Raw genomic sequence first — 23489 nt, 5'->3', positions numbered from 1 at the left:
TTGTGTTTCCCCCCGTGTGATTTTCAAACACCAAATATTTCCCTCCTCGTATTCCATAACTTGTTTCGTTACTTTGTCGTATCATTAAGAAGAACAAATTTATTTTTAGAGATACATTAAAATCGTATAACCGTATATCTTGTATAATTGCACAAGCATAGTTGGACACACACATTCATCGACCAAAGCCCATTAATTCCATATACACCAGTAATGTGCAACAAAATTTATTATGAACCTGCATCGACGATTTAGCTTTACAAATAATATTCATTAACAACCATTTATCTTGCTATCTAATTGAAAAAAAGGAGACAAAGATAAAGTAAAAAATGTTGGGTAATTTTACCAGACCACGAACGTTGCTGCAAATCTTCCTAGATTGTTCTATTCTTTGAACGAACTAATCATTGACGTAGGTACGACACTGATGACGCTGAACAAATTCTAACACGTTGAACAGCGTCGGAATTTGTCTCTTCGTAAAAAAGATAGGAGAAAGAGAAAAAGAGAAACAAAAATCACAGAGATTTCATTCAGATCAAGATGTTACAAAATTAGAACTCCAGTTCCCAGTCTTACAAACAACTTTTTACTTTTTCGATCGAATGAATGAGAATACTAACTGCATTACTATCAACCGCAGAGTATGAGAAATTTGATTGGGATCATATTCGGAATGATAATTCTGTCTTTTAGTTAATCATAGTTCTATAATAACGATTAACAGCTGACAATAATTCTCTTCTCTCTTAAGATCACTGATTGGTTTAATTAGTCATCGTTTTGTTCATCGAGTTATTCGTCGTACAAACATAACAAGGAAGTCTAGAAGAACGAAACCAATGCAGATTCTTCGAGGAATACAGAAGAACAGCAGGAAAAATGATTGCGAAATTCCCAAGAAATTTCATCCAGACAAAAAGGTGCGCCGATGTCGAAAACAGAATATTTCTTGTCGAACCAAAGATTTAGAAAGTTGGTAGATATTTCGGGAAAGAGAACCAGGTACACGGAGCAAAATACAGTGGAAAACGTTTAGGATGATAGCGATATAACGAATTCAAAAGCACACGATTTCCTCGATTTCACGCTAAATATTTATCCCGCTGGAACGGGACGTGGAATGAGAATTAGATCAGTGTATCTCGGATCGAAGATACTTCGGGTAAGTTATTTAGCACGTCCAAGTATGTTTGGAAAAGTGCTCTCACGGGGAGAGCAGCCGAGTCATTAAGAAAATACGAAATCGTTGATGTTTCCTCTTTGGATCGATAAGGTCACAACGAAATTTTCTCGTAAATCTTCGACTAATATTTGCGTAAAAATCTAGTTCACGCATACGTGAACAACAGAGGGTGGTATTTATAAATGAAACGGGTTTCGGTAGTTTGAGTATAAATAGAAAAGTAGTGGAAAGTATCGTGTACTTTGGTAAACTTCCATTTTTCACGACGTTATTTTCAAATAGTTCTCTTTTTATCGCAGAAGTTGAAATACTTTTTCATCTTTAATTCAATTAACTTAATTTTTTCCATCAAGTGTATATTTCAGCCCCGTTAAAAGCGAATAAAGATATTTTAATCGTGAAAATTCGCATTCTAGAAGTATAAATTACTAAAATCCACGCAAGATTTGAATTTTGCGCCATTTGTGCAATAGAGTCGTCAAAGAAAAAAGGGAAGCTTGAGTTCTAAAAATTTGAATACTAGCGTATGCAGATATTTTTGAATCAGTTTTAGAATGGAAGCTATACCTAATATTAAAATAAAACATTAATCATTCAACTCCTCGTTCGAATCGAAATCTTAGTCTTTAAAAACTGATACGAATATCTTATCACCGAGACAGAAAGTACAAAGTAAAAAATGAAAGAAATAGAAAGTAGTATTTTCAATCTTTTCTTTCTTATGGCGAATTGAAACCTTGTGATTCCTTTTTGTTGATTTCTTTATTCGAATCTTTTTCGAAGATCTATTTATTAAAATAAGCTTTCCACAGTTTTCAATTCTCTCAGATTTTCAATTATTTTCGTCCTCTATCGTATCATAAAAGAAACGTAAGTACGAGGAGAAAATAAGCAAAATTCCATACGTTATTAATGACTAATCACAGATAATTCAGACGAATTACTGACTCATGAAAATACAGACATGATGCGGACTCTAATCATTTAATGGCATTTTAAAGATAAAATAAGAAGGCAGCTATATTTAGAAGCAATGTGCACCAAAGAGTATACGAAACACATATTCGATCAAGCTGGATCGTTATTTCTCATCGACACCGACCGAACACGAGCAAATCATTACAGCTAAAATTACTCGGGATGATAACTCGCGAAAATTGCAGGTCACGTGACATTATTCGAGTATAAACGAATTCTTGCATGTAATATATCTTCGTATGCGAATGTTAAAGAATATATACCAAGATAATTAGAGAGTATGGAAAATAACTACTAAGTTGCGAAGATAAATAAGAAATAATGTTAAAATAAGTAAAAGCGATGATAACGTTAATTATAATAAACCGAAATAATAATCATTTACAGAAAGCGTAAATATACAAATGTTGATTTTACTTAATATTATATTTTGCATATTATAATTTTTAATATTAATTATAATTATATTTATGTACATCTAAAAATGTAATTCTACGTTCATTATATATTAGCATTATTTAGTATAATTTTATATTATACTAATAATAGTAATAATAATAGTAAGATAATTTGATAGAGGTGAATAATTAAATGGTAATATCGTAATACGTATCATAATATTATTATTAGAGTAATAATAATATTATATTAAATTCGAATGTATTAAACGTACATTCATTTACAAATTTGATATAAAAAAAAAAAAATAGAAGAAGAAAATGTGTTTTGATGACGTTTAAAAGTTTTGCATAAAAATGTATAATTTTTAAAAATCAAAATTTGTACCTATCCGTTTCCTGTACTAATTTCTCAGAGAAACAAATTTTGAATGACGTTCGAATAAATCTGAGTGAGTGTCTATTCTTATTCCTCGGAATAATATATGAAGACCTACAATCTACCACGGTAAGCAATTGTAATTTTCCTTTTTGAACGAACGTCACAGCCAAAAGAAACGTGATTCTTTTTTCCATCGTATTCGTGGCTTTAAAATAAGTGATAGCAAACAGAGTCAGGTAAAATTCCAAAAAATGTATTAGTATTCTTATAAATACCTTTGCGAATTTAGCTTAAAGAAGAAAAGAGGAAAAAAGAAAATGAAAAATAAAAAAAAGAAGAGTAAAAATATCCTTTCGTAAGAATGGACAAACAAACGACATTAAGCTGTGAAAATATGTGGATACGTTTTTATGCTGCTTAAAAGTCACAGTGAATTACATGCACAGAGTGAAATTCAAGGATGAATTATTTCTTAAACAATTATTGTTTCACGAATTTTGCAGGAAGCAAAGCGAGCGTTTACGTTTTTAATCTTCTTCTCTTTTTTCCTCTTTTTATGTTATTTTCGAGAACGTTAACGATCAATTATGTCTCATTCTAGGAATTATTCCCTCGCATCGGATATCCTCCATGCTATGTAAGTACGTACATTTTATACATTCTTCTACGTTATATATGTTTAATTATTCGCTTACTGTTATTCGTCCAATAATTTATTTCTCTTTATCTCGTATCAAATTTACATGTAATTATTTTAATAACACTATAAAATCGAAATTAAATATAAAATTAATATCATATCGATCAAAGAAGTAACGGATAATGAAAAAAGAACACGAAATATAAAGATATTCGAATAATATATATCCGCTGAATTTGAGAAAGAAGAAAGAAAATGAAAAACCTGATAACAAAAACGTTTACTATACGTAGAAACTTGAAATACATGTAAATATTTTCTAAATATAGATTTCCTGCAAATTTAGAATTTAAAATGTGAGGTAGCCCCGCGAATAATTAATTGCTTTGTTATCCGATAAGCGTAAAGTATCCTCAAGTATACCGTAATCTTATCCGAGTTTCAAGTTTTCTTACTATAGGCATATTGTATTGCATAAATACCGCGACCTGGCACGAAACCAAAATTTTAATGAATTGCCATGTTTGAAACGTCAACGTAAACAGAAGTAGCGTTTAAGTTCTCCTTGTGTCTCTTTAGCGAAAAACGATTTGCAAAGTTTCTTTATAAAATTTGAAAATATTTACAATGCAATACCGCTTTCTCTGATAATTGCAACTATTAACTTTTAATTAACTATTAACTTTAAAATCCTTTCTTATTTATAGGCCTTTTTCTTTTTCTTTTTTACCTTCTGCCTCCTTTATTACATATCGTATGTTTCATTTTCTTCTTATTATTAATTTATTTATTTCAAAGTTACATTAACTCAAAGAGGTTACGAAGTCTTATCGAAATGTTTACTCCTTTCTAACTCTGTATCAAATTAGATTAGCGTTGTATCTAAATTGAATGGAAGTATGTCAACATACATACACTATCAATTATGAGAATATGAAAACACGCGAAAATTAGGAAAAGCTTTTGAAGATGGCTTGTGCAAAAGTTACTCAAACAGTTAATAGTCCCAGCTTCAAAACACTATGTAACCTCTGTATTACACCAAGAAACCTATTTTAACATAATAATCATCTCGAACAATCTTAAATCTGCCATTGAATACGTCTTTTCATATCAACAGATTACCAAGTATAAGTACACCTTTTTTTCCTTGCCTCCAAATGACTTTACAATTTGTCTAGTACGATCACTCGGTAAATTATATTTCTTCGGCAGAAAACATTGTAGCGAACTTATAGTGGTTAGTATGAATAGAGAATTTATCGTGAAGAAAAATACAAGGAGTGAAACTCGTGTCAAGATGATAAACAAGAACAAGAAATCAATAAAATAAAGGAATACAAAATAAATGGCACACGGACCGTTGTATCACGAATAGCGATTATTTCATCATCAACATGTATATATCGCATCGTCGTGAAATCTCTTCCGTGATTGTCCTAATTCGAAGGTTCTTCCGAATTTCATAATCTCTGACGTATCAAGGAACATTTGTTATTGCTAACTTCCATTCGAACTTTAGGAGGAACCGAGTACGCACTGTGCGTTCGGGTGTCACTGTAAAAGATCTGGTATAGTGCACCATAAGCAGCACCGAAAATTGTACAAGATCCATCAAGATCCTTCATCCAGATTCCAACAAATATTAAATTTAGAAACATCTCGAGGGTTATAAATTATTTGACATAATTGACATTCTTCTTTATTATATCGTTTGACATCAAACGAGTCGACTATGCTCTACGTTTTAACAATAACAATAAAGAGAATTACCATTATGATTATCATTGTCGTTCCTTTATAAGGCAACCGAATTGTTCCTCGAATTTGGCGTCGCGACATATTCGGTATCACGAGTTAATAGATTCAACGATAAGCGTGAGCACGCGAAACAATGCCAATAAACATGCCTCGCGTATTCGACCATCGCCCTAATTAACCATTCCAATGAATCTGCCTCTAGAAGACGCGTAAAGAATTTCTCGTGACGTCGGTCCGGTGAAATTTGCAAAATCGTCAAGGATACTGCGTTCGCGCCGATTGCGTTATGCAGGAGAAACAATCGGGCAGATAAAAGAAACACGATTCCCGACCGTTTCGTGACAAAATGAATCGAGAAGACAGCCTTCGTGGAGGAACTTTTCCACTGGCCAGTGAAGACGAAATTGTTTCGATACGAAATCATTTCTTCTCTACTTGTATGTAAGTATAGTGCGTTCGAGAAAAGAAGTTGACACTCTCATGATCACAGGCAGCAATCGCTATTGGTGGAAGAAGGTAACGAAGATCATCAGTCACGGTTTTAATGACCATTTAAATAATGACCATTGATTACAATCAAGAGAAAATCCGCCAAGTTAGTCAGCCGTGAGGATGTAAACACGCTGTGCCTTCTTTTCTCGAACGCACAGTACACGTATATCTCGGATTTCTTCTCTTTTAATCCGCAATGCGATACGATACAATATCGCGCGGCTTATCAACGGTGAAAGGAAACGATATGGAACGGATATGTATATTTTTGAATTTAAATGAACGCGTGAGAAGGAAATTAAAATTCTTGAAATCCAATCTTCAACTTCTATACCTCGCGTTTCTCGATCGAGTATGCCGTTCACGCTGGTGAATGAAAATCGGGGAATTAGAAAAAAAGAAAGGATATAAATATTCAAAGATGTAAAGAAATACGCGCGAAATTGCAGATTAGGTAACGATAGCGATTGTTTTAAATTTGTTTTTTTTAAATGTATTCAAATGTTGATCATTTTAATGATCGTATGAGATTTAAGGTTGATTTAAATTTGTTTGCTAATATGAACGTTTAGTGTTTACAAATATGATTTGTTATTTACTTTTATGTAAAATACGAAATTTTTAATTTAGACTGGTTTATTATTTTAAGAATGTATTTTCTACCATCTTGATAATCGGCCAGAAAATATTTGTATGAACATTAAGTATCAATCGATCAATGCGTAGAATCTAGATTGGATAATCTTGATCGATCTTTTGTCATAAAAATCGTACTTGAGATAAAAGAAAGACCATTTCTGAATTTCTGTGAAACACAATGTTTCGAAAAATCACGATTTCATTGCTAATACATTCATGGTTAGAAGCTGAAGTTCGAGACGATATCTTGAAAAGAAAATTTATAAATCGAATCTCTATAATTAAGAAATTTTTAAATCTTCACAAATTCTACTATTTCTCAAAGTAAATAAATTATTATATTCCTAAAAATTCTACTCCACGTTCGTTAATTTATGGGTCCTCGGTAAATAAATATTAATTTTAAAATCTAATCTTTCACGTTTTTGTGAACTTTTTTAGAAAATTCATATTTTGTGTTGCATTAATTTTAGGTCACCTTATACATCGAATAGAGGAATGCATTTATTTCATCGATGAAAATTTTTCTTAATATTATCTTAACTAAGCACTGACCTACGCAATATTTAATATATTGCACGAATCGTCTGAATAATTATTCAGATATACGACTAAACGATGTCCCATTCTTAAAATATTCCATCGTGTAAATATCTTTTATCTTTTTTCGTTTTCTGATTCGATTTTATACCACGCAATTTCCTCTAAAATGGTAATATTCCATATGGATTTAATTGCGATTCAATGTACTATAGTTCGATCGCCCTAAATATTTCCATTGTTATTGATAAAGTCTCTTAAGAGGAAAGCTATTACCATCGATGGGGCAAATATTATGATTAGTGGGACACTTATATCAAGGACAATATTTTTCCAGATTTCGACGGCATTCATGATATTATTTGTGGAATTCCATCATCTACGATAACATTATCTCTGCGCGATAAATTCTAAATTATAATAAAAAAACTCTGAATAATGACATAAATCTCTAATTAACGAAAAGGAAATGTTATAGTTTTTTCAAACAACAAAGCTACAGTGAATCATATAAGTTATTATTATTATTTCCGATGTTTTATGATAATTCTTCTATCCTCAAAACTATTTACAATTCCTGTTAATGTAAACTTTCGTACAGAATTTATGAGACTCACATTGTAAGAACATTTTTCTACTATGGGAAAGAGATTTTCTGAAGTCGCGAAATATTTGTTTATTTGAATTAAAGTCGAATAAGAAAAACAGTTTCCTCTTTTAACTCAACTGCCACGTCGTGCATATACTTCGCATTAATTTATTGGGAAAAAGGAAAAATAAATTATGAAAATAGACGACGAGCAAAATACCAAAGGAGTAATTACGGGGAAATACCAACTAAATTGAATATGATCCCTGCATTGCACCACAATGCCGTCAACGTGGAAATGCGTGCTAACTATAGAAACTACGCACACGATATGATTAAGAAGCCCTAGTGTAATACAGACAGTACAGTTGCGCGTACAATATATATATATATATATATATATAATATAGAATGGAACTAACGGTAGAATCATTCATATGGAATCGTAATGTCTTCGATGCGGAAACACAGTGATGGCTATAGAAAATAAATGACGAATAATTAAAAGGTTCGAATGTACTACGATACAAATACTATACTCCCATCCATAAATCAACTGTTAAATTAAAAAATGATTTTTTTCAATTACACGTGTAATGCCTTGACAATTTAATTTATAATCCTACGAATTTAATTAACTTTCAATTAATAGCTGGAAATTAAATTTAATTTAACAAATTACCTCGGTATTATAGTACAACTATAAAATATTACATGCATCATTAAGTGTCTAACCAATTTTATTCTTTTGAGAAGGTGTATATCGTAATATGAATTACTCAGCAATGTGGAATATGCTTATTTGAGGAAGATGAGCAAAATACTAAAAGGATACGAAATTCTATAATTACATAATCTGTTATATATCCATTATATAATTATAGTTATAATATTGTATTACATAACATCTATTATATAATATTATTATTATTTAACAATTTTAGAGGGAATAATTCTGCGAATCGCGCGTTAAATGGATTTATTACAAAATTTTGCAAACGCTGTATAATTTTATTTTTTGTATGATATAAATAATTGATAAATGTCACTCATCATTTTATAATTAACACGTTAATTTATTCTTATTCCAGATAAACTATCCAGTGATTTACGAACGGCTATACGTTTAATATGCACCGTGATGTCAGCATTGACTATTGACACTGTCAGTATGGAACGACGTAGGAATTTATAATTAATACAATTGGAACTCTGTCTGTACGGTAGTAAAAAATATGGGAAAATTACAGACATTGAAAAACAAAGAATAATAATGGAAATCGTTCACAAAAACTACAGTCTGACTGAATTGTTTCGACTAATTAAAAAATAAACATGGGAAAATAAGACTCGTGATGTGCTTGTTTATAAATATTTCAAACAATACGAATAATTTGATATAATTATGGATTTACTGGTTCCTATACTGCCATTCAAAAATATACATTACAATTTTTGCAACATAACTGTTTGTTTGCAACTACTGAGATGCAATTTGTAATACAAGATGAATTTTATCGTCGTACATTCGACTGAGGAATTTCAATTATATAGCGATTAAAAATTTATCGAGGCGGTAGTGTCTGTGAAAATGATTTATTTTTCAAAACATGTATGAAAAAATCGATTTATAGCTTCTAAATATATATCTGATATATCCCTAACATATCTACAATTCAAATAGTCCTTCACCGGAAGACCCACGATTCCCTATTAGTTTAAACAAAGAGGGTTCTACTCGGCTCGAGCATAACGTAGCGTGCGTTTCTGTTTTATAATTCATTAAGTTAATCGATGCACCGAACCCAACGTTAATATCTTTTCCTGTAATAATTCAGGCACGTCATCGACAGTTAAATTCTTTTCTTAGAATAAGCCCATCTATGATTATTATGAGCTAGATAGATGTGAGAATCGGTACACGGCTGAAGATTATAATCTCACGCTGACTAAACATATTTTTTCGACAGCCACCGTTGATTAAAATCTGACGTTCCAAGCGAATTTCTCTTGATCGTATGAAAAAGGAAAAAGATATTCCATAAACGTCATCGGATAAAATAGCACGTTGAAAAATAGCAAGTAAAAAATATTTACCAAAGAATATCTGAAACCAGCGAACAAAAGTAGAGAGCGATTAATTAAATGCTGAATTCTCAAAATCGTCGAATGTTTAATAGGTCAGCAACGAAATTATCTTCGACTGGCCTCCTTTGTACTCTAAAGATAACGTTTGTAATAGCGATTTCTTAGAAGCTACGGAGTCCCTCGCTTCGTATCCGAAAAGGAAACTACAAATAAATTATCGACAGTAAAAGTTATGCTCCAGAATTAATACGACAGTTGTGGAAGATGAAATTTTCATCAGGCGAATAAAAATATTCTTTGATTCTCATTGCTCGCACAAGGTAGGCGTAAAAGCAGATAAAACAGTCTAGATACGATTACAGCCTTCCTAGAACGAAATATTTTCATGCAATTTCTTTTATTCGATTCAACTTTTTACGCACTGCGTAGAATAATCGATGCTTTCGCAAATTTTTAATTTCATAATTTTCTATATAATAAATATCGAAATAATATCTGATTTTAAGAAAAAAGGAAATTAATCGCAGTAATTAAGCTTTCTTCTTAAATTTTCTATTTCATACGATACTTCAAATTTTTATTTATTAATAAATTAATATGAAATTCTAATTCGATACTTGAAATTTCCTTGCTCTTGTAATCGTTGTTCTTTTTGTAGAATATACTTGCCTTAAAAAGAAAGAAAAAGAAGCTTAAACAACCTTAAAAAGTTGCAGAACTTGCAGAAATCACGTAATTGTTAGGCAACGATATTTACCCGTACTTAAAAAATGGAAAAAGGGGTTTTCATCCCAGATCTCGTTTGACACGTATCACGTGCTTTTCACGGAATCGTTAGAAATGCCACTTCCGGCTGCGTGTAGTACCGTAAATCGGATACGTAACAAATGGAAAAGAATAGATGAAAAGAAAGAAAAGATAGCACGAGCGGACATCATGCTGTGCTGCATGCGGGTTCCTGGTTCATATACCGCGGTTAATGACGCAAATTTCTCCGTTTAGAAGGCTTTGACGTTATATGAATCAGTTGAACCAAGAGTTTTGCACCTGGTATTCAATTCTAACGTACATTAAACTATACACGACAAACATAAGACCTCGTATTCTAACAAAGTACGCTCGATTTGTTCTAAAGAAATAAAATATAAAAATAATCTTCGCAAGCTCTTCATTTTTCGCAATATATAAATTTCAAAAAGAAAAGGAAGGTAGAGTTTCGAAGACTAAAATGTCTGTGAGCTAAATTATGACGGATGAAAGTGACTAATCCTCAGCTTCGTCTTTCTTTCGTTATCTCGTTTTGTGCATATCAATGAATTCTACTTAGCTGCATCATTGTTCTCGTAGTCTGTTACTATATTGCATAAGATTTATGGATTCGACAAACATCTGTTACCATAAAGTAAACTGAAGAAAAGTACATAATACTCTTCTTTCACGATAACTGAATAAATCAATGTTTTTAAGCAACTGTTTTCAACTAGAATAATCCTAGAATAATCATCATCGTTTGGATTTAAACTTACATAGATACAATAATTAATTCACCTCCTAGTGTCTCTAAATCCTTTTCGAAAAAGTGTATCCTTCTATCGAAAAAGAAATCGATATTTTTATTCGTAGACATGATGTGACACGAATAACATGAATTTGAAATATATTGTAATTGAATTATATAATTTAAGTACGAGCTGCTTTAAATTCACTACAATAATTAGCATTTACTTTTCACGTCATGTGCATATAGAAAACTTTGTTTATTATTCAGTTGTAATAAAGAAAATTTTCAACTTTTTTTACGAGAAAGCAATTCTCCGTTGATTCCTCTATAATTGCAATTCTTTTACGAGTGCTTCGCGTGGTTGTAAATTCAAATTCTATTCTAAAAATCTACTTTTCTCACGAAAAAGAAATCGTAGCATATTTCCTACTTATATAAGTAGGCAAAAAGATTCGAACCAACAGAGGATTATGTACCGTCATTTCAGAAATATATTATAAAAGATTGGAAACAAAAAGTATCATAAAAGTAGGAAAATAAATTGTTTAACAGATTAAAGTTCTAACTATATACACGGTAGATTCGATTATTAAAACACGTTAGTCAGCCAGACTTCGGTACGATGGTATTACAAAATGGCCAACCGAATAAGGCGTCTGTTTCAAAATATGCGTATAAAAGGACTCGGACAGATTACGCTGCACGTAATCTAAAAACGTGCAACCTCGTGAGGATTTATCCATGTCACGAAGAATTGAAGTTTCACGGTGTAGACAGCAACGATCGTGGCCAGTTTTCATTTCCAGCTAAACTCGACATTATTTTTAGCTAAACGACAAGCTAAACAACTTAAACAGACATTTTGGACTTGCAATACAGAGAAATATATTTGAAATTCTGTGGCTAATTGCCATTAGAATTAAAATCTGAAAAACAAATGAAACATATATATATACACCTGTACCAAAATCAGAAAATTAATAGGTGCAAACAAAAATAAATTTTTTCCTCATCTGTTTCTTCTTAGCGACCTTCATTTATAATTAACATTACTAACATTATTCAAAATGAAATAACCTTTTATCTTACTAATGAATATTAAAACTGTTGCCAAAATAACATCTGCAAGCTACTAATATCTAAGCTGAGTTCTGTACAAGTAATAACATTCGATCCCCTATTTATCGAATCTTGATTTATTCTATTCTATATATTATATACTCCATGGAGTAATATTTAAAATTATTTGAGATTAAATTTTGATCAATTCTCAGATCCGTTTTGTTCTACTTAAGCTCTCTACACAGTGTTGCAAAATTATTTTAGAATGATTGTTCAAGCAGTTTCAATTTATATTTCCCTTGCAACAATCGTCTCATATTGTTGTACCATCTATTTCCGAACATCCTGTATATTATGCGTATAGCAACTGTAATATAACGAACTGCTAGTCTGCCAACTCATCGGTACACACGTGCGGTTTCAAAGTCCTTTCCTTCTGTCGAAAGATATGGGGGGCATGAATTAATCATTCATGCACGATTGCTAATTTTAATGCGATTTTGATCACGAAAAACGAAACAGTCCTCTATCAATACCAAGTTACAGAACATAACATATCTTGATACCTCGCTATATCGGTATAGCAGTAAATTTGGTACTGTACCCTTTTCATAAAGAATAAGGATATATTTGAACTGAAATTATTATTACTATTTATACATGTAATGTATAAATAATGTAATGTTAAATTTTTATTATTCGGTTTTTAATTATTTGGTTAAAGGTAGATTTAGTAACACCATTATTTTTTATTAGATTATTATCCTACAAATTAATTATAGAGGATACGTAAATATCTCAAATCATCTTTCTTTACATACTATAAGACTTAAGAAAGTCATATAATTGAATAAGAAAATTAATCAATTAATTCATTAGTATCGTATATTATGCCCTTTAATAAGCTCTAATAAAATTAACATTATTTACGACTTAACAATGCAAGAAATTACGAAATACGGTTTCAACAATGTGAACAAAAAAAAAACAAGAAAAAACACTGTAATGAAATTGCAGTGCTAATCTAAGATGCAGATGCAAATCTAAGTGCTATGTTAATTACGAATAATGTAACATATATCTACAAACAAAATTTGTTACTTTAAGACTGTATGCATTTGGTTTTTATTCGAATCGAATTTATCCTAACATGTGAAAGAATGTGTAGGAAATCTTATCTAAATTTCTTATTTTTAGAGTATAAATTCATTGCATCATATGAAAATTGTTATCATTTTTGATACAACGCAGAATTCTGCACGATTTCTACATCACAACTGTAAGCACGAAATAAGCCAAGTTACGATACCAGAAAATAGCATAAAAGAAAGGTTTCGTTCAATTAACCTTCGTATTGAAATTAAAACTGAACGTCAAAATAATTTCCCTAAGAGTAAAACATTTTTCTTTTGATTCCTCATAGATGTGCTTCGTTAATAATTGAACAAAAATTCTATATTCTAAAATTACATCTATTTAGTTTGCTGTATTTTTAGAAATTTTTTAATTTTCACAACTGATATTATACAGACTTGAATTATGTATGAAGATAAATCGAGTTCTTGCCACTGGATTGTTCAAAGATTACTAATATTTAATCAGACATTTCATGACAACTTTCACTACACCAAACTACATTTTTACATTTAAGAATATTCATATAAGCAATAAAAATATTTTATTAGCTTATATTTATTGTGAATATTTACTGAGAACTTGTACGCTTTAAAAACCTATTCATAAATGCGATGATACAAGGTTTTACGCCTAACTATTAATCACGATTACTTGCACAGCTATTAATCATGGTATCTATAAAAACTACTTAATTTTTTTAAGCTTCATGTTTTAACTAATCATTTTTATCGACAATATTAGCAAAGATTGTATTAATTACTTATGCTCGTAAGCTTCATGCAAAAATGATTGCATCGGTTAGAATGAGCAATCTATCAATCATATGTACACTGAAAACTAAAACGCAAATTTAAAACTACAAAGATTACTAAAGACAAGAAACGAAACTTACAGAAACACATTACTATTGACAAAGCGAGTTGTCAGTCATTGTTTCTACGAAAAAGATGAAACTTTAATCACTAACCGACATCAATTATCGATATAACACGTTCGAAATTCCAAAGTGAATCATGTCGAAGACAAGCTATCGTCGAACCAACCTTATAGCTTCTACGAGATTAGAAAAATAAACCGAGATAAAATTTACAAGCAATATGCGGAATCGAATTACCCGAGACAAATATCCCAGATTGGCAAAATTGTGTCAAAATACACGTGGAGATATTATAAATTGACAAAATTATGATATACTACAACAGCGCACAATTCCCTAGAGAAAAAAGAAAACAGAAAAATTAACCCTTTGCGCTCGACGATTTTTTGGCTAAAGAAGGGTACGAGTTGAAAGATTTTCTGAGCAGTAAATAACAAATCATATAATAATTAACACGTAGAATTATTTAATTTCGATACTTCGCACACTGTTACGTTATTTTAAATTTGATCTATTAATTAATATCGAGCTTCGAAATTTTATCAAATCGGGACTGAAGGGCGTCTCTCGAGTGCAAAGGGTTAAATTACAGTATTTCCCAGATATATAAAAATGAAAAAACAATCTATGTTTGAAATTCGTTTAAAAAACAAACACTTGCTAAGAAGCCGAATGATACCTAATTAAACATAATATCAACGCGTGAAATCTAATCGCCGTTCTCATATGTTTATATTGTAAACATTATTATATAATGTACAAGAAACTTACGGTAAAACAAATAAAAATTGGCAAGTTATTTGAGAGTAGACATATGAAAAAGGCAGACATAAGACAAATATTAAGCAGTCATTTCCCATACAATAACAGGCTGATTGTCACAGGTTTAATCTCGTTATGACCGTCTGGTATAAAAAGTAAACCAAGACAAGACTTGGTTTTCTGGATTTGACTAGTAACCCGTGTTAATTTATATCACGTAACGAAGTCTGTGAAATATACCATAAAATGTATTCTGGGTATTCATGTACGATTTATACTAATTTTCAACTTTTATTATTCGTTAACAACATCTTAAGATTTATGTATCTAAAAATTCCCATGCAAATTTCTGCATTAGAATATTCCTCGAATTTGACGATATCACTAACATATTTTCAGAGGATGAATGGATTCGTACTTTTATCTATGCTATTGTAGAAGGTCGCCTGATGTACAAATTTTATATTTTTTAATCCTTTCCACTCCAGTGATGACTCATGCACGTTATAAAAAGTCATTATACAAGTCGAACCGTATCGCTTATAAAATGTACTTTTAACTAATGAATTGCGAAATATTTTCTAAATATATATATCAATACAGAAGATTATTATTTTTGTTTGCCCCGAAATTTTAAGTATAAGTGCCTATACTATTTTATACAAATTTCAGTATCGCTCAGGTATATTTGAAAGAAGAAATTCGAGTTTTAAATTCAGATGAATGAGATACACTGATGACTGAATTAGATTTTTATTAGGTGTTAATGCTAATTTCATTAACTGCGAAATAATCCAGCATAAACGTTTATCCCTAGTATCACACGATGAGATATAAGAACGGTACTTTTCCAAGCTGCTTTGAATATCAAAGCTTTCCTTTCATTTTTTAACAATATCTACGATAGCCTATGGAATCTCTGGATATACGCGAGAACATTTTAATTAAGCCGATTTTTAACTTTTTATTTCCTGAGTATATCACTATATTGTTTCAATACAGTATTCTTCCGTAGAAAACAGTTCTGTCGATATGTAAATTACCTGACTCAGCACTTTTTCAATTACATTTCTGATTATTACACGAATATTTCTTTGTATGTATTTCATGAGTTTGAAATTACGCAAATTATTATACCTTGACGCAAATTATAAGACCCTTTTATTGATCATGCTAGATATTTCCAAGCTTAATATTCACAGATAATACGTATTTCGTCATATTCCGAAGACTAATCTACTAAACCTACTAAATCCACTAAAATAATATTATTCGCTCGGAATAATATTTTTACGTTTCTATTCTAATCTACTATTTCCTCGACATTTATTTCTAAGTACTACAAAATGAATCCAAATGAAATAGCCCATTTATTACTTGAACAGACTTACTCCATTCCCCCATTCAATTCAAATGCATCGCAAAGTTGCATTTAGCAAGGAGACTGTAGTATTTTCAAGACCAATATTGCGTCAGAAGTTTATTCTTTTAATTCGCGAAAAGCAAGCAGAGAATGAATTTTTAACCAATCTGTTACTTTAAATATATACGTAGTAAACAACGGTCACGACTTTTGGTCACGAGGATCTGAATCAGTGAATTTTATTCGCTTTTCGAATGTACTCAACAGATTTACGAGTTCAAACACGATAATTGTTTTCTTCGTTTCAGAAGCACATGGTTAGAACGAAGAAAGAAAAATAACGGATGTTCAACGAATTTACAGCTGAAGGTGTCATCAGAAAATCATTAAGGGATTTATGGTTTCCAATGCGACGTGAACCTACTAAACGAAGATTGGTATTTAGAACAAACGATGGCTTAACGAAAGGAATTTTTCTTTCGTATCGCAAAAAGATAATACCCACAAACTCTTGCGGTAAAGCAGATTTTGTGCACTTGTCACTGCTGTCAGCCATGTTTAACACTAAACCTATCATGACCGATCGAATGATCGGTAAACAAAGAAATGAAGGAAAACTTTAGGAAAATGAAACGCGAGAAGATATTGAAAAATCGATTATACCTGTATTGAAAGAAAAATCATAAAGACAAGTAACGAAAACGACAACGTTGAATGCGAAATTTTGAATTTTAAATTAAAAATGATTTCATTTTGGGCTTGGTAAGTTTAGTCTTAATGATGGTATGGAAATGTGAATAGTTTGTTCGTACGAAATTCTAATATAAACACCATTTAGTCGTACCAAAACATTAACAATGATGCTATTAATCCAAAATCGAAGCAATATTTCCATAAAATTTTACTATTACCGAGAAACTAGGTATCTAAAACAGGAACCTAAAAATGTGGCTTTTAAACATACAACTGCACAGTTAAAAATATTAATGAAATATTCTGTGATTCATTTCATGATTTATGGAAAATACGTAAAATTTTTCCTATTTATGAATAATCCAGCCGCTTAACTCGAACGGGTCGAATTTCTTCGATTTAAACAATTGATTCAACGAATCGAGAACGCTTACTCATTTTTCGAGTACTCGCCTACTTGAATTTCTATTACGGCGATCAGCACGGAGAATTTTTCACTGTCAAAAGGCAACGGTGGAAAAGCCCATAGATCCTATAAAATTCTGATGTCGTTACTATGGTATGTATATAGTACGATACGTATATAAGTATTCTTAATAAACTATCCTTAATTTTCTTCATTCTTTTGCACGCGTTACAACAATATTTTATTACATGCTCTACAAATATCTCAGATTTAAAGATATAACTCAACAATAAGCGAAATATTTTCGTCAAATGCTGCTAGTCACAAGAAAATTACACATAACCTCAAACTTTTGAATGATACTGTACAGCAAGAGCGATCAGAAGGAATTAAAGGTTAAAACGATATGCCCGAAAATTAATTACGCAATCGAGCAAAAATGTATACTTTCTAAACACATACTATGTAATAATATACATATATTTCCATCCATAAATCTTTAGGTACTTTTTAAGTTAGAACAATACATTAGTCATAGTCGCAACACTAATTTTACAATATTCTAAATCTTTATTAAAACAGAAAATAATGTGTACAAAGTGTCATTATACAACTTATAATTTATGAAAATTATTATAATTTGTATAAGACACCATAATATAGTGATAAGAAATTTAAAAATAAGAAATTTCAATATCAATAACAAACTTTTTATGATAAAATGAAAATAAAATATTAGAGAATTTTTATATTTGAAATTCTGTTATATTTTATACCAGAATATATAACTGCTATAATAGAATTATAGCCAAAAAATAAAAAAAGAATACAAAAATTTTAAAGGTTAATGCCACGATTTTTGAACTTGCACCGAAAGAAATTATTTATTATATCCTACATTCAAGCAAAGTTTCATTGAAATCAGGTTTGGTGACTTTCTTAGAGTCCGATGACTTATGGATGAAAACGTAAATATACAACAGAATACGATGCTCGTGTTCGACTTAGCGTTCAGCACCAAAATATTTACCACGCTTACTATGATGACTTTTATTAACCATGGGTAGTTATAGAATGAAAGCAATTGTTTTCACCGAAAGAAATTAACGAAAAAAGATACAAATTATCTGAAACAAGAATGAAATATTAACATTTATTTAATGTCCATGAAAAACTGCACAACTGCAAATTCATTGATCACACAATGTATATGCATATTTTTAAGCAAAGTACAGACAACTACATGCAACTTTTAATATATACTTCTATTACATGAATTGAACTAATTTACAGTTAACGCTGAGTAATTCAATTAGATATATTTCCTGATTTCACTTTGAATTTCTTTAAGTTAATGCTTGATCTTATATAAGTATGAACAACGAAGTTACTCGATTACTCGAATCTTCTCGTGTATAATAATCAGAGTTATTCGTCATGTATCGTTTAATCGAAAAGTTTGATGCAAAAGTAAAAGTAAACTCACCAAACAAAATTCCTTGACCAGAGAGGAAGATCAATCCATTTGGCTCACGCAGGTTGTGGCCAATGTACAGCTTATAGATCCCTTTAGCAATTACACCTTAGGAGCGAGACAACGAGGATTCGTTTCAAGCGTTAAACTGTCAAACGGCACCGTTAAGCACAGACTGTGATTAAAATGTGACCTGCCGCTTACATTTTTCCATGTAGAATGTATCGAATCGTGTATGAACGAGTAAGTGATGGAAATGGAAAAAGTCGCGTATTAAACCGCCTAAAGCTGCCTATATATTACAGATATAAACTGCAGCGTGAAAAACATTATGTCGCGACGTAAACGTTTCTTTTCCGCTGGACGAACTGAAGCGAATTGCGAAAGACTCCCGAAGCGAACTGTGCTTACCTCGTCCCAGCCGAACTCTCCCGATCTACCGGCCGTCGTCGTGCTGTGATTGGCTCATTTCCCCTCTAGTTCACTGGACGAAATCCTGTCTCTACCCCTTCCCTTCGGCGTCCGCGAACTCAAAGGTAACAAGCACCAGTGACTTACAACCGACAATTTCTAGTCAACGACTCTTCGGAGGGAATCCCCATAGAATTTTTTCCTGCTTTCCTGCTTTAACTAGACGGCATATATAAATAGAACACGACGTATAAATATTAATACAGAAAAAAAATGTGCATACGTTGAAAGTATTTTCTTATAATGTTACGAGAACTGATATATTTAAATTTAGTCCACTTCAATGGTCAAACTCCTAGGCTTCTTGCATTTTTGACATTCTTAATTTATATTAAATTTAGACTATTATGTGCCTGCCAAAACTAAATTATGTAAAACCAAAATTTATTTTACTTTCTTATATTTGCCATTTAATCTAAATATATGTAATGGACTATGTTCAAAGATATCAAACATTTTAACTTTTGTTACGGCAATTAACTCGAATTATACGTAATATCAGAAAGGAAGTATAAAATACAACAAATGTTATCAAGCAATTCTATACATTAATTGTAGCAATACCTATTCAAAAGAAAGGAAAATTTACAAATACTACACAAATTACCCACTGCTGATAAAAGTCGTTTTCAATATTACCAACACAAATCAGCAGATAAGGCACATATTACCCACTGCTGATAAATGTTGTTTCAATATTACAACACAAATTAGCAGATAAGACATAAATTATCCACTGTCGATAAGAGTCGTTTCCAATATTACCAACAGAAATCAGTAAATACTACAAAAATTACCCACTGCTGATAAGAGCTGTTTCCACTATTAACAACGGAACATAAGAGAAGATTATAGCTTATTAGCTATATTGAATTATCAAATCATGACTAAGAAACGAAAAGAACTAATTACCTATTGCAAATACAGTATAAAATTCCGTATTATGACGATGCTGTTTCTCTTTATACACATTCCTGTTGAATAAAAGAATGAATAATTTACTACAAAATTGTTTACGCACGTACCTGGAAAACTATATACTACTAGAGACGCTGCACAAGTTTACAATTAAAACTAAAAAAGCAAAAGGGAATATACAGAAATATAAAAAGAAGATACTCAAGAGACTATCTTGAAAATCAAGAAAAAGGATTAAAAGCAGATAATAATGTTTCAAATTCAGCAGTTGAAGGAAATTGAAATTATCCACAAATCGGTGGATAAAACAGAAAACAACAACCACAATGTGTGCATAATTAAGAAATGCATAATTAAATAAATAATATTGAAACTAATGACGGATTATCCGTATAACAGACTATTTCGTTGAATTTCGTGACATTTTATTATGCTAAAAGTATCATATCCTGCAGAGTATAACATTTTTAAAAAATCAGGAATTATTTTCACTGCGATACAAACTATTTTATTAGAATTCATTACAGCTACTGTCATGATCTACAATCCGTTTCGATACTCTGCCAGTAACATAGCGTGTAAGCCGTTGATGTGAGCACAGGACCTCTAGAAACAAGGTATGAAGAATACATATAATGTTACTTCTGTTCTATACCCCTCTATTTTCAATATCGATTAAAGAAAACTTTTCAATATTTGTGGACGCCGCGAAAGAATGTATTACTTCGAGAATTTCACAATTTCTTCAAAGCAAATCTAAATAGGTATACATCTTTTATGAGAAAGAAGGTATAAACTTCGATGAACGCTGTTTTGATAGATATACATATGTAAATGATGTGTACATAAAATAAAATAAAAGAAGAACGCTAACCGATCACTCCCCTCTAACCTAATACGTGAAAATCTACGACACGAAGATCGCAGCCAATTAGCTCATATTACTTGCTATATAATTCATATTTGTATCGTAGCTATTAGCTATATATCATACACCTATAGTGATACAACTATGAATTATACGTCAAATAATACAGATTGCCCAGGTCTCACCACGAGGAGGTGCTGCGAATGGAGACCCACCCTAACCACGTCCCAACCTCCCTTCCTTTCATGTAAAAATTAACAAACAAATAATCTCTTTTGATGCACGTTTGCAAAACGTTCAATTTTTGATCGCTGTGTAAATCAAACATCAAAAGAATTTAAACGAAAAACCGACGCGGAAGACTAAATCTAGAAGTAAAAGATAAATTGAAACTGGAAATAAAAGATAAATTAAATCTGGAAACAGAAGACAAATTAAACATAGAAGAAAGAGATAAATTGTGAGAGATGATATTATCCTAGAATTTGTTAATATTGCACAGCTTCATTTCTATAAAAAATATACCAATCAGTAAATAGAAACATAAAAGAAAGCAGGTAATGTTTGGTTCAAACAACAGCACGTCATATGCATATTGGCCTGAAAACGTAGAATAGTTGGCAATTAAATAATTAAAAAAAAAAAAACAAGGATGAAATATCTCCCAAAGCATTAAATATATTCTTCTTACTGAATACTACCCAATACTACTTAATGCTACCCACTTCATGCAACACTTCATGCAGCTCAATATCACTTAATACTAATTAATATTACTTAAAACTAAAAATTTTACTTAACTTAAGAACTAATGTGCTAGCAGTGATCGTAACTTACAACTGACTTCATCATAATCCTAACTTAACATGAAAACATATAACCATTAATTATCATTAATTTCAGAATAATTCATCCATTTGTAAATCCAATTCACCTTCCATTCAATATCTAAAGGAAAAAACAGACCCAAACAACCAAAATGATCCAAAGATAACTAGTACACGTGGAAATAAAATGTGACTTCCAGCTTTCAGTAATCCAAAGAACCCAAAAGAAAAATAATCAGCCCTACTTACATCGAAATTAAAGATATTCCATATTTCTAAACATAGGGAGATCAAGGATATTTTTAACACTATCCTATCAAAAATCAGATGAATTTTTATAAAACCTCTACCTGTCACAAATCTAGAAGCTTTTCGCAGAAGTTTCCTATCACAAATCAAGATAGAATTTCAAACATCCAATATGCACAAGAAACGAAGGATTTGATCAGGAAAATCTGAATATTAAAGAGACACTGTGTGGGTGTTGAAACCACTCACACTGTTTCCGTTGGCACCATAACGTTTCCCAAACACCACACACTGTAGAAAAAATAGTACAATTATTATAAATAATAATCTATATAATTATAAATAAAAATTGTTGAAGTGATAATAAAAAAATAAATGAGGCTCATACATCACTTTCCATAACGTCATTTCCTCCCACGTACGTCATTTCACTTCTGAGCCTCTGACATACTCACATAAGTTCATATATTTGAAATGATATTGAACATGGTGACATGAAAACGTTCTAAATTAATAAATCTGAAACAGACTTAATTACTCGATTAATAGTTGGAGAAGCGGAACAAAACAATGACACCTGAAAGAAGACATGTCACATATTAATGCAACTCATTTGCATGAATTTTTATAAACAAAAATCAATAATTTTCCCGAACACGAAAAAAGAATGTGTAACTTTTATTAGATTCACGATGAGTCGAATTATACACACAAAACGATTATTATGCAAAATTTGTATCTTGCAAAATAAACGAGTATCGCGAGTGAATTTATTTTAAAGCAAATCAAAATTCGAAAATTAATAATATTACGAATTATTGTAAAACAGATAAAATGAGAAGATAAATAAAAGGAAAAAAGGATGGAAAACAGACATATACATATTACAGCAGTATTTTCATTAACAAATATTTCAGTGAAAAAGGGTGCTGAAAAAGAAAATACAATGGTGGCCAAAATAGCCACAAAAACAAATATATCCACTACATATGAACCCGGAAAAAAAAACCGTGAGTGGAATAAATAAATTGTAATTTCGCAACACTAACATACTAAATTGTCTGATAACGGACAATTTTTAAAATCAACCGCGAATAGTGCTTAATGATATTTAAAATGACAATTAATTTTGCATTTACAAAAAAAGAACATAAAAAAATGAGAATGAACAAAAAAAGGCAAAGA

The 23489-nt window shown here is 30.9% G+C and overlaps 1 protein-coding gene across 1 annotated transcript in view; it reads right to left on the bottom strand.

Annotated features, from left to right (window-relative positions):
* Positions 1 to 19334, bottom strand: part of LOC108553716 (uncharacterized) — a 32608-nt gene extending 13274 nt beyond the window's left edge. The window contains exon 1 of the mRNA XM_017908736.1: positions 18984 to 19334. The gene's annotated coding sequence lies outside the window, so the exon portion shown is untranslated. The remainder of the gene's footprint in view (positions 1 to 18983) is intronic.
* Between the last annotated feature and the right edge of the window lie 4155 nt (positions 19335 to 23489).

Source organism: Eufriesea mexicana, unplaced genomic scaffold, assembly GCF_001483705.2.
Source record: "Eufriesea mexicana isolate 0111107269 unplaced genomic scaffold, ASM148370v2 scaffold12690, whole genome shotgun sequence".
NCBI classification, from domain to species: Eukaryota; Metazoa; Arthropoda; class Insecta; order Hymenoptera; family Apidae; genus Eufriesea; species Eufriesea mexicana.
The sequence above is the reverse complement of the archived record's forward strand: the minus strand, read 5'-3'. Positions and strand labels throughout refer to the sequence as shown.